The sequence below is a fragment of the Tenebrio molitor genome, chromosome 8 (genome assembly GCF_963966145.1).
Source record: "Tenebrio molitor chromosome 8, icTenMoli1.1, whole genome shotgun sequence".
Classification (NCBI taxonomy): Eukaryota; Metazoa; Arthropoda; class Insecta; order Coleoptera; family Tenebrionidae; genus Tenebrio; species Tenebrio molitor.
In genome coordinates this window covers 20,082,740-20,100,301 of record NC_091053.1, presented here as the reverse complement: position 1 = coordinate 20,100,301, position 17,562 = coordinate 20,082,740, and the positions used below count along the sequence as shown (strand labels likewise).

General features: G+C 35.0%; 1 protein-coding gene and 1 long non-coding RNA gene across 7 annotated transcripts in view; both read right to left on the bottom strand.

Moving 5' to 3' along the window:
• Positions 1-17,562, bottom strand: part of sick (sickie) — a 189,420-nt gene that overhangs the window by 106,620 nt on the left and 65,238 nt on the right. The window contains exon 1 of one of the 6 annotated variants that reach the window (XM_069056867.1): positions 14,875-15,101. The exons of the other annotated variants lie outside the window; for them this stretch is intronic. The gene's annotated coding sequence lies outside the window, so the exon portion shown is untranslated. Of the gene's footprint in view, positions 1-14,874; positions 15,102-17,562 lie in introns of those variants that run through there. 6 annotated transcript variants of the gene reach the window in all.
• On the bottom strand, positions 6,679-14,294 carry LOC138137460 (uncharacterized). The gene is made up of 2 exons (XR_011161747.1): positions 12,049-14,294; positions 6,679-10,928 (listed from the first exon to the last, which is right to left on the bottom strand). It is a non-coding gene; the product is annotated as an uncharacterized lncRNA (long non-coding RNA).

Below are 17,562 nucleotides of genomic sequence, written 5' to 3'. Positions count from 1 at the left end.
TCGTGTGATCCTAGATCATCCCGTGTTAGAATTTGTCAACGGCCGAACCTACGTCAGATTCCAGTGAAAGAAGATTAACGCACCGAGGGAGAACAAGTGATCCACACTTGTTAACCCGTCAGAGAACAAGACACGAAACGAAATTTCCCCAGACACCAACAAACACTCCTCACGACAGAGGAAAACGCGGTTGTATTACCAAAATTACATAAAATTCGAGCTTTCCTCCACTTTTTAATTCAAAAAAGCTACATTTCGAGTCTCCGGTGGGGGTCTAGCACCATCCTGCCGGAGTAAGATTCGCCCTGACGATACTTCCCATTAATCGAAACGACTTGCGTGCCCACTGGACGCGTATTAAAATTAATTTAATAAACTCGAACCAATCATTTGAATAATTCGCCTTTAATCAATTTGTCGCAGTTATGTCACTCGCTCCGTGACATTAATTGGTGTAGGAGCAACGTTTAATTGACTAATTACACTTGTGCGTTTATGCTTCGGGTTTTTCATTATGATTTATTACCACGTGTCATGTAAAATGACCACTTCTTGGCTGCTGTTGGAGCAGATCTGGCCCTTTTTTCACCCACAAAAGTCCGTTCAAATTAAAAGGTGATAAATAGGAATTCTTTCTGGAGAGTTTTTGCACGAGAAAAAATCTCGCAAGTCATTTCTGCTCAATTATACAAACTTTTCGTGTGCTTTTTTTTGTGGCTTGCGGGGATCGCCGCTATTTGTTGAACAATTTACCGCGAAATCGTAATTAATTTTCGATTATTCAACTAGAAAGAGAATCGTGTTTGGACCAACAGAAAATTGTAATTAAATATTGTGCAATTGGACGTGAGACTCGATTCGTCTCTAAATTAGTCTAATTTGTGGAATGTGAAATGTCGCCGGCCACAGGCTTTGATTGCTATCTGGAATACAACCGAATAATTGGAACATGTCTTTATCGTCTATTAGTTCAATCGACGTAATTTTACAACGGTTCAATTTAAATCAACTGGTAATTTAATAAATATGACGAGATTACAGTTGAAACCTGTCAACACTTATTTAGTTAGTTTAGTTTGTTTGCATTAATTTTTAGAATAAAAAAATATATGACTGATACAAATCGATTCATTAGATCCTTGCACCGAAGAATTGTTGAAGTTTTCGTATTACGTTTTTGGATCATAATTTGCCTCCATATCGAAAACTATGATAAATAGAGCAAAATCAAAACTATTATAGTTACAAAATTGAAGACGTTCAAAAGCGCCCCCCGAAATGCCCAATTTCGCGTGACTTGGAAATTTAAAAAAATGAAATGTATTCTAGAAATTCTAAAAAAAAATCATTTTCAATTTTTAACGTTGAGATATTTTTAATTTCAATTTTTTTAGGATTGTTAGACAGCATTTATATTTTTTAAAGCAATTGTTACTAAATCGGGAACAAACTGCCGAATCTGTAAATCACGCGAAATTAGAATAATTCGCGGCGTACTTTTAGACATTTTTTTCGTTTAAAAATCTTTCAAAAAACCGGTGTAGCATCGTTTACAGAACAAAAAACCAAATCTTAATTCTGATTAAAATTAAAATTTCATGTTAAAAACTAAAAATATACAGGCTGTCTTAAAAAAAACGGCCCACGCTACTGATGACCCAAATGAAAAAAAAATATATCGCGCGTTCAAATGAAATCCGGCTGCGTTGGAAAAATTAAACCGTTTAGAAGAGTGTAAAGTTTGAATTTCCCGCCGTTTGACACGAATTACATTTGTTTATGTTAATCGGGACATAATTGAACATGTTTGTTTTCAGCAAAGGCTGCCCTTAGATATCTGCTTCGAGAATAGGAATCGTCAAGTTATTCTATTTTTAATGTAAAACATTGCAAAGAAAGAAAAAGAGAAAAATTTTTGGGCCTAAATTTTAGGTTAGCTGTCAACATGCTCCAATTAATCTACCCTTTAAAAAAGCACAACAATTGACGGTTTCCAACGCCTTCCCAGGCCAGGATTTCATTTGAACGCGCGATACAGGAAACGAAATGCTTCTAAAAACACTGCAAACCTGAGTGAGCATATAATTTTTATACCATCTACCCATTTATGGTAACAGAATTTTCGAGAAAAAACAGGAAAATATGTTGCATCAAAATTGGATTTATTCTTATTTCATAAACAAAAATTTGTTGGTAGTGTTCTGGACTTCACTTAAATGTCAATTTTACGCACGTTTCATGTTGCAAATTTTATATATTTAATTATAATTCATAAAAATAATTGAATAATGGAGGCCGGTTAATTTGATTTTTTTTCATTAAAATAACAAAAATTATTTTGATGCAACATATTTTCCTTTTTTTCTCGGAAATTTTGTTATCAAATGGTGTAGTTTTTTTATGCCATTACAATCAGAAAAAAAACTCTAACAGAATCCCATTGCCCATAAATGGGTAGATGGTATAAAAATTATATGCTCACTCAGGTTTGTAGGGTTTTTAGAGTCATTTCGTTTCCTGTATATTTTTTCCATTTGGGTCATCAATAGCAAAGTTATAGCGTGGGCCGTTTTTTTTAAGACAGCCTGTATATTTGAAAAATCATATCTTAGCGGCATTACAAATTCTTTATCTTTATCTGGATAATATTTGAATGTCTCACAATTTTTAGAAAACATTTAGATTTTCTTCATCAATTGTTATTAAGCTGGTGCGAATTACAAGTCACGCAAAATTGGAGTATTTCCTGGGGCACTCACCTATACCTAAACAATAATAGCTACAATACAGCCCTAGCCGAGTTTTTTGTAGGAAATTTTTGCCCTATGCGTTAGTTTTCGAAACGGAAATTTAAAAACACTAACAGTTGTTAATTGTTTGCAAACGCAAACATAGCAAATATAGATCAATTATTTCGTCAAATTACATATTTAAAGGTTTAGCCTTTGAAACCTTAGGCCCTTGGATTTCATTAATGTCATCGGAAACCGACTTTTTGCGGTATCAGGCGATTCAAAATCAAAGAAATTCCTTTTCGAGAGGATTTCCCTGGCTATTCAACGTGGAAACGCTGCAAGCATTCGGGGCATTTTTCCAGATTCCGCATTTTTATCGGAAATTTTTGTATTGTAAAACAAAAATGTTATGTACTTAAGTTGATAAGTTGATAATCTGAAAAAAATTTAGTATGTAATTAATAACCTACGCTTGCTTGTTCTTTCTTGTTTATGTGCTTTGCTCATCTATTAACAGTTTTTATTAAAAAAAATAAACAATCTCTTGAATATTTTCTCTAATGCAAATCCATACCAGTCATACACATTTTTATTTCTTTTTTTTTGTAGAATTAATGCAAGCAAAATTATAATTTGACTGGACCAACGACCGAATAATTGGAACATGTCTTTTATTGTCTATTAGTCCAATGGACGTAGATTTTACAACGGTTCAATTTAAATTAATTGGTAATTTAATAAATATGACGAGATTACAGTTGTAACCTGTCAACACTTATTTATAGACCGTACATCTATATAACAACAGTCTCCAGTTTCGTGGTGTTCTAAAAGCTGGTGTTAAAACTGCGAATGTGGCATATTAACAAACAAATTTTCCCTACATTATTCCACCGGTATTTAGGTGAAAAATTAGCTTGTGACAGTTACATCGAGAACCTGTTTAATCGTACATGTGAAAACGCAACCGATTTAAAAATCGTTACCACCGCCGCCGCCACCACTGAATGCAAATCGGTAGCTCCGAAAATCCGAACACATGCAAATATCATAAAGCCGAAAACAATAACTGTCAATTTTATTAGAAATCCAATTTCCCCTCTCGACAAAAAAACATCACAGACTTTGATGGCACTATTAATTTTCAATTTCCCATGAACTTTACGATGACCCGCTTCGAATTTTACGACTTTTTATCTAAATTTCGTTGCATTTTAGTTTTACGACCGAAACGCACCTGATCAGATCGGCTCGGTACCAGTCGGTCTGTTTTACTCGTTTTTAACGGGCCACCCCCGAGCCGCCCCCAGAACGCGACGAGCCCGTCGGGCCGTCGATTTTGCCCCGTCGCGTATTTATGGAGCAATTAGTGCCAGTTTCATTACGAACAACTGGCTCCACGGATCTCGGCAATATGTTAACGTCGAAGAGTCGGTCGTGTTTTCGCCTTTTTTGGTCAAAACTGAGCGCGAACAGAAAGTTGTTTTGGCGGTTTACGCGATTGCAAAATTCAAACGGCGCAAGCGGCCACCGAATCGCACTCAAAAACGAGAGGGTTACGTTTACGATGACGTTGCGTGCGGAATGCAATAAATGCAACACGGTTTTAGTTCGACAAGGATCATAAATGATATTATGTACAACAGGCGATTTGCATAATTTCGTTTTTATTTATTTTGTAAGGCGTGTGCTGCACGTTTTCCTCCGATTTTACGTCAGGCCGAGTTTATTTTGGCACATTTTTGACTGTTGGATTGTGCGACGTTGCGCAAAATGAAATAGTGAAAACTGTGCCCCCATAGATTTTGACACAGTCGCTTCAACGTACCAAAATGAAATAATAAACAATATTTATGAATACACGGTGAAAACAAAATCATGTGTTTTATAAGACAACATAAATAAACTTTAGTAATCTGAATGTGAAAATAAAGACGTCATATGGAACCACACGGCCAAAACCTTCGATGCTGTTCATTAACTAATGAGTTAAAATGATAATGAAGCCTAGGAATAATTTAAAATTAAATAACTAACCCTCCATCCACTTTCCTTTGACTTCGATAAGTTTCATCTCATTTTGGAGTGTTCCACAAGGGTCACACTTGGGCCCACTGTTATTTCCCTTCTATAAATACCATAAATCTTTTCGATGATGTTCATTGCCGCTTTATGCTTAACCACTTAAACACATTTATGGAGATAGATATCTTCTTTTAAATTCTTATATCTAAATTATTACCAGGAAGGATTTCAAAAATAGTTCACAACACTACATGAATCTATGAAACGTTCCAAGTTATAGACCTGAGCGTACACATCGACAGATGTTTTAAATACTTCATAAATCAACCATTTCTGAAACAAATGTAAAAAGTGATAAATCTTTAATTTTGAAGATCTGTTAATGAGGGGAAGGGTCAGATTCGTCATTTATCAAATTAAATCGTATATTCAATTTGTCCTTCATTTCTATTCCTCCTTTTTTCGATTTCAACCTCCACATTCATCCCACTTAATTATTATAATTATTATCTTTTTGCCGTCACACTTTTTTTTGTTCTTATTCTGTTTACGTTAAGTTTTTTCTATCTTCTTTCCCTCTAACTTCTAACTCTTTATTATTTTTGCTGTTCTATTTTTCCATTTCACTACCCTTTTTTCATACTGCTTTTTTTACTATCCCACATTTCAAAAATTTCTAAATATATATATTTTTTTATATAGCCTTTCCTCTTGCGGTCGGCTTGTTTTTTCCTCTCTTTTTTTTCCTTATGTGCGGCGGGGCTCCGGGGTACTATCCCCGGCCACCCACGCTCACCCTCTCTTTTCCTTTTTCCTTTCTGGACAACACAACACGAATACAACACACAACATCCATGGGAGGCCCATCCGGCCTGGGATTTGAACCCTGCTGACCTCGCGGTGGTGTTGGATGAGTGTCGCTCTTCCTTCCACCACCCTACCGTCAGCACCACACATCCATGGCCCGGCGGAGGTTCCTTTCTTGGAAAAAATTCTCCCCCTTCGGTGAGATTCGAACCCACTAGCGCCGGGACCGCGACCTCGGAGCAGTGTCTGCGACAGCCATGCGGCTACCGAGCTACCCAAATTTCTAAATATTGTTATGGCACTTATGTTTTCTTTTTTGCATATCGTAATGAAAGTGGCCCTTTTTTACACGCAAAATCGTAGTGAAAGTAGCACTTTTTTACATGAAAAATCGTAGTGAAAGTAGTACTTTTTTGCATCATTTTATTCCATCTCTTTGGAGATGATTGTCAAAGCATACCTATTTTTTTTTTTGTAATTTTTCATAAATCCTTTTATGAAAATTTCTCAACTTACATCGATATGCAAAAAAAATAGTGTGTACAACTCGTTATGAAAGTCTCTTTTTTTCACTTATTTGCTTAATCAATCTGCAAATTCGTTAAAAAAAGTATGACTTTCATAACTAATTGTACAAATAACTTATTTTATTACGTTTAGTCATCTTTGCTTTTCTCTTGATGAGCTTTCTCATTATTGTGTCCTTTATTTATTTATTATTTTTATTCGTCCTTTTCTCCATTTCAAGCTGCTCATTCGCTCCAGTTAACCGTTTTACCTTTTTTAATAATAACTTTCTGATTTTTTTTCCTTTATACTCTTTGTTTCTTCCTTCTTCATTTCCATCACACTTTTTTTGTCCTTATTCTGTGTACGTTAAGTTTTTTCTATCTTCTTTCCTTCTAACTTCTAGATATTTATTATTTTTGCCGTTCTATTTTTCCATTTCACTAACCTTTTTTCATACTGCTTTTTTTTTACTATCCCGCATTTTAAAAATTCATAAATACATATTGTTATGGCACTTATGTTTTTTTCTTATCACGTTTAGTCATCTTTGCTTTTCTCTTGATGAGCTTTCTCATTACATATTGTGTCTTTTATTTATTTATTATTATTTTTATTCGTCCTTTTCTCCATTTCAAGCTCCTCATTCACTCCAGTTAACCGTTTTTTCTTTTTTAAAAATAACATTCCTTGATTTTTTTTCCTTCACAATACTTTTCGTTTCTTTCTTTTTCATTTCCATTACACTTTTTTTTTCCTTATTCTGTTTAGGTTAAGTTTTTTTATTTATGTTTCCTCGGTACTCCTTCCTTGTAACTTCTAGGTATTTATTTATTGCAGCTTTTTTTTCCATAGGTATTCTTTTTTTGAATATGTACTATTTTTTTTTTATAATACTTTGTCACCTTTGCTTTTCTCTTTATTAACTTTCTGATAAGATTTCTTTTTTAATCAATTCCTCAGAATTATGATTTAGGTATGTTAAGTTTTTTCTTTTTTTTTACCAACAATAAACAGTCCAATTTCTTACAGGTTCCTTTACATGCCAAATGGAAGTAACTCGTATTAAAAAAAAAGAGATACATATCTATTTCATTCTTGTAATTCAAATTATCCATAATTCAATAAACTCTTTTCATTTGCAAAATGTCTTTCATTTATTCGATTCAATAAAAAATTGTGCTCTGGCATTCACTCGATTTACTGACCCAAATCCACACAAATCATTGACTTTACCTTAACGTCTCACATTAAAACCAAATTGGAAAGATTTATGGCGACACAGTGTTAATTATGGGCGGATTATCTTTTCTTAATCGACACGACAAAATAATAATAATGGATTAAAACCAGGGTAAAATCCCCCCAGACAATAAAACCTTCAGTCATTAGCATTCTGCCTGACACGCATCATATTTATTTTAAAGTTTTTTAATGGAAATGAATTTAGACGTTACCCTGTCCCGCGACCCAAAGATTTTCTTGGGTCAACAAACTAATTCAAAGCGAAATCATTTGCTCGATAATCTTCGCTAATGAAGCATTAAACCGCCAAGACAAAATATCTAGGCGAGCACATCTGACACAAGTGATTGATCGATATCCTCCAAATAATAGTTCTAAACGATTTGCTGATTAGATTCTCTTTATATCCTAATTAAATAATACACTCAATTAATTAAATGATGTCGGATGAGTTCCGTACGGATTGGGTGCGGTGCGCCGCAAGGTGCTAACCTTAGACCCACGTTAATCACAATTTCTTCACCGTCGGAAGAATCTAATCGTGGTTTGCGGCCAATTCCACCAGAACTTACACCACAGTGTTTTCTACAGAGCTACCTATTAATAAATATTAGCACATCGAAAGGAAGCGACCCACTTAAACCCTCTCCGAAAAACACACCAATTAGTAGAACTAACTTCTTTTTCCTCGTCTTGTATTTATTTATAGTGTTTGTTGTATTGTAATTCTGTCAGTCGCGTCCAGCTCAGAATCTGACCGAAACGACATAAATTTTATTGTAGGCGGAAATTAGAGTGTGTTACTTCACCCAAAACCAAAATAGTTCATGTCGTTGACTCTTGTGTGTTTTTCGTGATGCAATTTTACCGCCATTGGCACCTTTCACGTACGCAAACATCCAACTCTTTGAAGATGTGCGCGTTGTCTATTTATAAAGCACTCGGGAGTTGCCCAACAGATGTCGTAAAGGGCTGGGGCTTCTTCAAAATGGAAAAGAATCAATGAAGCGGCAACCTGTGGTGCACGTTTCTTCTATCAAGGCATTATGACCATTGTTATGACAATAAGTTATAAACTGTGGAAATCCTCCGTATAAATAATTTATAGGACATTAAAGTGTCACAAAAGAAAGAATAAATTAGAAGGAGGAAAAAGTGAATACTGTATCTTCCTGTTCTTCACAAGTTTTTTATAACCAGTCTAGATTGCAAAGCCGAACACTGTGTACGTGGTCATGACGTGTAAGTTATTCCGAGTGGTTCATCCTGTATATTTACGTATGTAAAGGGTGTAAGAATTGATAGATGCATGTCCTATGTAAATTACATTATGAGACGTTGTAGGTTTGTGATGCAAATAAACGCATCCGACTCGATGTGGGTTAGGATTGTGGGAGAGACCACACTAAAAGATTACCATTTCTCTTTCGCTTCTCAACACTCATTTCACTAGTTCGCACCAAAGAAGGAAATAATTACGACGCCTCGTACGGTTAAACTGCATTAGTGCAATTAAAGTTGACTCCCCATCAATTAAAACATTCCTAAATGGGGTTCAATTGATCACCGAGTTATGAATTTTCTTTGCGACCATATATGGTACAATAGCCTTTATAATTTGATAAAAAATGTTCCAATCTATAATCACACATTGGAAGGAAAAATAAATGAGCCATTGTTACACTATTATTAATAATGCAGCACACCCACGATATCTCGGTCATACTTTTTGGAGAATTTACATGGAACCGGTTCTTGTAAAACACATTTTCAAATGATACGATGTAAAACAACAATTACCATGAAAATACAGTAATCGAGTGATCGTTCAACACCAGAATCCGTCAGAATTACATGGTTTACGGCTTCACGCGAAATTAACGTGTAATTTCGTACATGCAATTAATCTTTGTTTACTGTTACTTCCATAATCACACCAGTGGGCGCTTATCTGATTCGCAAATGTTAAGAACGTTTCTCGTTAGAAGCATCAAGATTAGGGAAGATATGAAAAGAAACAATCACAAGACCCATGTTAGTGTGGCGCAATCTACGACTCTACTTTTGCCCTTCTTGGGCTAGTACGAGTATATTCAAGTTTAAATGTAAACATTAAAAAACCGCTTTCAGAGGGGCTGGAACAAAACTTGCAAATGTAAAAAACATGCCATTGCTTTTTTTAATACCTACCAACTATCTGTGCCACAAAAAAAACACCTGTTGAATTAGGTTGTCAATAAAAAAAATCACTACGTACCTATACTCTATACATAGTTAGTAATTTTTGGTTTGTTTGGTTGGCCTGAATGCACGAAAAACACCAACATTTTAATTGATAAATTAGCGTTTTCAAGGTAATTTTTTTCATAAAAATGTCTCACAACAGTGAAATGAAATTACTTTTTAGACCTTAATTCGGCATCATATCGAAAACTATAGTAGATACAGCAAAATTGTATAAAACCTTATACAGATGTAGAGCACAAAATTTCTCACAAGATGTCAAGAACGACGGTATTGTACCTATTATAAGTTTAGACGTGAGAATCTTTCAAAAGCGCTCCCCGAAGTGTCCAATTTCGCGTGACTTGCATATTCGTCGGTTCCTGGCTTAGTCACAATTCATTAAAAAAAGGCCCCAACAAATGAAAAACCATTTTGTACTAATTTATTCAAAATAGGGAATGAAAAAAAGTACAGGTACAACAGGTAAAAAAAAGTCTATTTATTGTTAAAGATTTTTGTATACTATTTTGGAGGAAATGTTTATACAGGGTGTCTCAAAATTCGCGAATTCCGAATTCAGAGCGTTGTAGGGGATCACTTCAGTAGTCCAAATATGGAAATTAAAAAAATTCGGGACTCCCTCCACAAAGATACATTGATCTGAAGGTGCACTCTTTGAAGTGCATTATGGTGTGGACTGGATGATTGTGGAAAATAATAACGTAAAACAATTTTTTGAAGAATAACTACTTTGGAGTAAAAAAATCTTAAATTTTTGTAATTTTTCTTAAAAATGGAACGGCAACGTGGCTAAAATAGTATTTTGTCACTGCGGATATGAAGGCTGCTATGTATTGAACAAAATTAAAGTGCTTATATCTTCTTCAAGAAGAGCGAATTTTTTTTCCAAGTATTTTTCGAGCTCCACTGGGTCCTTCCCTACCACGCTCTGAATTCGGAATTCGCGAATTTTGAGACACCTGTATAATATAGTTTTGTCTGGATTTTTACATCTTCAGTGTTTGGGTTTTTTCCCAAAAAACGTGCTCGTATTTATTATTGAAATTTAAATACATACATAATTAATTTAAAAATTATAAAATTTATAATGTTTAGAACGAAAAACTAATACTCGTATGTAATGATTTTTTTCTGCTCTATTCTATTTCTTCTACGAAGAAGTCGTTTACACAATTTTCGCTCTTTCTCTTCATACAATAACATAACCCTACTTTTTTCATTTTCCAGGGAACAGTGTTGCCAGTTGTAATTTTGTGTTCGAACACAGGTTGTCTTTTTTGGCACACACAATAACAGAGCAACGAAAACATTTTGTTCAAATTTCTTTTCATTCCACTGCAACTGCTCACAGAACTCACGAACCTAGGAGACAAAACAACAATCTGCAGCCAAGTGAAACTAATAATGTCCACACGAAGCAACTAGACAATTTTCTTTCAAACGAACTAAATAAAACCTCGACTTTCGCATGGTTATTTACAAATAAAAATGAAATCTCACTTTTTTTCTGAAAACATTAATTTGTTTATAAACCGCATCAACTCTAATGTTTTAACAGCTTGATTTAGATTACAGTCTTTTTTATTCCGTCTGTTATTTCGGTACATTTGAAAATTCATCATCATGACAGATGATTAATGAGGAAAATGATTGACAAAACAAAGTGTCTTGTATTATCTCGGTCGCTAATAAATTTACCACGCGAAAACGACCGAAATCCAGGCAACTTATCTAATAAAAAATCTTCTTGTAACCTTTCGTAAATAATAAAACGAAACAAAAGAGATAAGCTCATTGTGTAAGCTAAATCGTTACGTCTTCTATGCAGATCCTCTTACACAAACAACAAGCACAAAAGAAAGGTTTTCATTAAAACAATGTTTTGGGAGCACGTTTATGGGGCAGTAATTTATTCGCTTTGCATCGAACCAATTTGTATCTTACCAGATAAACTAAATATTTGGGTTAAGGGAAAATTAATGAAACAAAAATGGCGACTCACTCATCTACATAATGCAACAATGAGACTGACAATGAGAAAAATCTTAACTGGTGCAAGACGACAATGGAACCATTTTGTTTTCTCATTTCTCCAAAGTGAATTACATTCTGTGTAAAAATACATATCAGTGGTGAAAAGCGCCAGTCTTAAGACATCACCCTGAGGTGCACCCTCTTTGTATTTTCTATCTAACAACAAAATGCGCAATTTATCATGATTTGCAGAGAAAAAAAAAGACCTGTTGCATTCAGCATACCACAGAAATTAATTAAGCGACGTCTACGCTTTAATAGTCAATTATCTGGTTTTAACAGATCTGAAGACTTTGAGTAATAGTTCAACTTACACAATACAACTTGAAATAATTTGCAGTCGGTAAGAATCTAAATGTTAATAATTCACATTTGAATTCACATCGGTTCGGATATAATTAACAACAAATTAGAAATTGTTGAAACACAATACACTTAAACTACTTACATGATGTCATTCTTAATGAAAATCACTGTGGGTGGAGTTGGAGAGTTGTGCAAATACTATTTATAGCAAGGTTGAGTCTTTTCACAATAGATATCACCCGTTTTGAATTTGTGTTAAAAAAAAATTATAAAAAGCGATAAGTTGAAATTTAGGTTAAGCATAAATTATGAAAATTATGCACGTACGGTTGTACAGCAATGACGCAACGTCGACATAAACTGAACGACCGATCCAAATAAAAAACCTGCACCACCTAGTGATGACTGTGGAGATGATTTGAGTTTGTTGCGTGACGACGTTGCGTTTTGATAAATCAGGCTTTAATAATTTCCCGGTGAAATAATGAAGTCGCCTCACAAACGACGACGATATTGTACCGTTACGAACGGCAGGATTCTCAGATCGTCTCGATTATTTTTGATGCGATGATGTGGTGATAAGCTCTGGAAGAGATGCTCCAACGCAATTAACAAGAGTGGAATTATTCCGGTGGGCACTGCGTAACGAAATATTGAGGTGCAACTGTTTTCTTCCTTATACCGTGCGATCAAAAATTAAAAAAATTGAGATGGCCATGATTAATACACTTCAGTTGGCAGCACGTAAAAATTTAATTCAAATGTCATCAGATGTCATTAATTACAATAGTAACTGTCATTTCGGACTTTCAACAACTTGCCTTGATTATTTTGTTTTTCCATACCTGAAAAACAACGTGTTCAAAGACAGGCCTGGCACAATTCCCGAATTAATGCAAGTAATTACTGATAACTGCAATTTAATTGATGTCCCGACTTTACGAAGGTCATTTGAAAACATGAAGCGAAGAGAGTAGCAATATGTTTGGAAGCTGAAGGCAGACATTTCGAACATTTACTCTAGTTCGTAAATACGATTGGATCTCCTCATGATTCTTTTACAACCAACAGGTCACACATAATTCACACCTTTATGAGAATCAAGATTTCAACGTTCTCAAAATCACTAACCTAACTTTTAAGACTGACATCTGATAACTGAAATTTTAACAAACTGCCAAATGAAATTTTTGGTCAGCCAACTATAATTTTGTTTTTTGTTTTTGTTGTTTTCAAGATATTTTTCGATTTCGTAATTATGCAACAAGAGCAGATGACAGCTGCCGATCACTCAGGCAGGTCCAAAACTCAGCCTGTAATTTTTGCGGTTGTAATAAAAAAAAGTAAATAAACTGTCTTAGAAGTTACTAACCAAATAATGATTTATGTCAAAATTTGCATATGAATTCTAATACGGCATTCCGCTATCTGAACGGAGCAAAAATTTATTTATCACAACATTACGTGACTCCAGAACGAAACCGCAAAAAGATATTGTTAAAATGACTAATACATAATTACATATCGGAAAGTTAGGAGATTACTTCATCATTCCATTTCGTGCGAACACAAACGTGTCCAAGCTTGACCGTACACATAACAAGAAATGTTATTCAGTGTGATAACAGCTCGAGATAAGGCGAAGTTTAACAATGGGGACAAAATAATTTCGACTTCTTCGGGCGACGCAAATTTTAGATAAGGCTCATGTTTACCTAAATCCGCAAACGTAAATAATATCGGTGACCGTTAAACCTGGTTTAAGTGAGTCGGTAAATCAGACTTTGCCACTATCAATATTTAAACTTTTCGATGGTGCTATCTACATGTGCAAGCCCTTGTTTGCTGTTTGATTGTATGACACTCGTTGCAATTTACTTCGACTTACTTCCACTTGGGAAATCGTTAGTTTTATTACAGAGTGTGCGTCACACAGACACTTTTTTATTATTTGTTGGAAAAAAAAAATGTTGCGCGCGACGACAGAAATGTAACAAACAAGGAAAAAAATTAAAAATTGGAAAGAAAGGAAAAAATGTGTAAATTAGAACCAAAAATTTTTTCGGAAAACTAGACCATCAACAAAAATTTTAATTTCTTGAATTGGAAATGAAAAAATAAAAATAGTGCTTTCCAAGGAGTTATCAAGACTTGATAGAAATATCCGTAATGACAAATGCCCCCTTTTTATAATAATTGTAATAGTGATAATAAATATGTGGTATAATAATTTCGGTCATTGTTCACTTTAACTACTTCTGGAATTTTCCCGATTTTTCTGGCTAGACAGCCTCAGGGCGTCCTCCTGCATCGTTTTCTATCACTCAAACAAATGAATTTTCCTTACCCTTTAGTTATACTAAGACATTAGCGCGACCTTGAAACATAACAGGAGAGAAAAAAAAGGCATTTGCACAAGGTTTCAATGGTGGGAAACGATCTAGGAGGACGCTCTGAGGCTATCTAGCCAAAAAAAAAACGCGAAAATTCCAGAAGTAGTTAAAGTGAACAATTACCATAATTTCAAAAAAGTATACAAATTTTAATTATTTACTTCAAAAACAATATTTTTTTTATTTACTCCACAGTTTTAAAAGTGTAAAATTTTTTATTTGGGCGACGAAATGTTTTTTTTTTTTTTTTTTGTACAAACGAAATTAGTAATTTAATGCGAATTACGCAAAGTTCAAAAAATGTCAATGTCAATTCCTGTGCGATAAGGCAAATGTCGACACACTGCTAAATAACAACATCGACTCCTGCAAATATTTTCCAGCGTTAACTGTCAGTTCCTCGTCCGAAACTGTTACGTGATTAGCGCAATTATTAGTGAAATCACCGCCGAAAACAAACAAACGTTGAACCAACAGAACATCTTAACCGGCCACACTCTGTAAACCTTCAAATAAACAGTCGGATCAATTGTAAATTAACCACCCGGAGTTGCGTAAGATAAACCGAAACTTACATATCCCAGGTGTATACCTCCGGTGAATAATGTGGGTCACACGAGCACCTCACTGGAAATCCGGTCGATTAACTAAACGTCGATCGGTCTGCACGTATCAATCCACGACGGGAACTAGCGGGATCGGACGGGCTTATCCAGAAGAGCCACGAACTGGCGCACTCCGTGCCGAGAACTGACCGCGACTTCCACTCCGGCCGGCTACCGAAGCACACGAGGACCGGATCCCCACCTTTCGGCGAAGATGCAAGAATCTCTTCATCGGTGTCGTACAAGAAGATCGCTGATAAGAGGGTCATTTTTATTCGTGACTGGGTGATTTCGGGTGGCGGTCGCCACAGCTGTTTATCTGGGATCTAGGTCGGGGGTGGTCTTGGGGTGAGGACCGAAAGTGGACGCGGATTAACGAGAGGTGTCCCGACGAGGCCAACGGATTCTTGCGGCTTAGGAGATAAGGCGAAAGCGAAAGCTGCAAGAATGTGAAGGAAAGGAAAAACGAAGGACCAATTCAAATGAGAATTGCAACTGGAGATTTGACACCTCTAAACAAAGTGTTTAAAATGTCCTGCACGGGATGGTCTTCACTAAAAGACTTTTGATGCCTTATCTAATCATAATTTACTAGTTGAAAAATGATAAATAATGAAAATTGACAAGTACGAAATGTCAAATGTCAAAATTACGTTTTAGCGAGAATGCAGAAGAGGCGGCAAATCTATTACAAACATTAATTAACCTTGGAATGAGAAAAAAATACCATAAAGTGAGAACTTGTGGTTAAATACCGTCACCACAAGCATTATTACGGTTTTCAATTAATTTTAAGGAAAATTTAAAAACCAATGACAAAGTAATTTTGTTTAACGAAACCAACTAGTACAAGGTTATTATAAATGTTTCTTACAACCGTGATTTATGTTATTCGTATAGATTTGCCGCCTCTTCTGGATTTGAAAATTTGACATTTGACAGCTCGTGCTTGTCACTTTCCAGTTTTCAACGTACTAATTAAGATGTTCAGAGTTAGTTGAGGAAGCAAAAATGAACAGACGAAATTTTGTTGTGGAGTGATTTGATCTTAATTATTTGTCAGAATTTCTTAAAACCCCTTGTTATAGGCAACCAAGTAATCACATCAATTTACCATGAGTATAGTACAATTATGCTATTTTTTGCAGGTAGGAAATGTCATAGTCATCTACGACGAATAAACATTTACAATACCGCCCCCCGTATTCGATTGTTGGATCTTTGACTTGACCTAAGCCTAAAATTGAGATAATTGTTTTGAGATATGACAGAAACTAATTTAATTTCCCATCGCGAAATCGACTCAACTAACAATATCTTCATCGGTTTGGATAACATATCATGTTTCAAACTCACTCCTTTCGCCACCAATAAATAAACGCAACTTTGTTATTGAAAGTGAGGTTCAAGTCTAATTAGATTGTGCTAGGAACTGGCTATATTGGTCGGCTAGCTAAAAGTTTATTTGTTGGTGATGTTTACCTCACGAAATTAGATCAAAGTCATTCGAAAGATCGACGGATTAACTTAGAAGACAAACAATTTCGCGCAACAAAATACATACAACTTGCAAAAAATCATCAGTTGTGCGGTGCGAAATGGAGACTGTGAGAAATTAAGAGCAATTAATACATAGAAGAGTGCGTTCTCAGCTCACGTAACAATTTATCTGGCGGGTTAGAAAAACACGAAAGAATTTCATTATCCGCGGCTATCTCGTAGAAAAACTCTCTCACTTACGCTTCGGCACTAAAAATTAGTCGAACATGATTAATTAAAAAACATGGAAGTATTTACATTTGAATAAAAACTTAACGATACAGTCCAGAGGCCAAATCTAATTCTGTGAATAATTTCAACAACGCTAAGAATGCTGTCTTCAATTACTGTTTTTCTGTTTACAACTACATACAATTATCTGGAAAAAAAAACAATCCTCCGCTTTAATTTAATTGGTCGTACCTCAAATAATAACGGAATTGGTGGCCCCAACTGGGCAACACATTTTTTCTCAGTTAACAAATTACGAAAACCTGTTCACAATTCAGCCGAATTTGAGAAAATCTGATCGTAAAAAGTGAATTTCGGTAAACACGCGACTCACTTTCTTTCAAAAAACCAAATCAAACGAAATAAAAAATGCTCCCTCGGTCCCAAAATACTTGGCACATTTCATGTGTCTTGTTTTGATTCTGCGATTTTAATCCAACTAAAACTTTGTAAATCTTCCTAATATGTAACACAATTTTATTTGGTTTTCTTCTTTAAAGTGAAAAAATTAAGATTTTGACAGTACAGTCACTGTGAATGGATATAGTCCAATTTTTACCCTTTTGAGGTGACGTCACGATTTCCTTTCTCGCTTTCTCTTTATTGAAACGACAGAAACAGAAAAAAACAAAAAAACTATAGTGTCATTTATATTATGGGAAAGGAGTGAAACGTCACGTGCACTCGTGCAGCAAATAAAAAACGTGAAATAAAGTCCATTCAAAAATCAAAAAACCACCAACATCGCATTTTCTTCGATAATTACTATCGGCAACGCTGTTTAGCGTAAAATTTAGTGAGAATTGTAATTTTGAGGTTAAGTGTTTATTAAGTGTCAAATTATTCAAATTTATCGGGGGTTCGTGTGAATTCTATTCTGGGCATGTT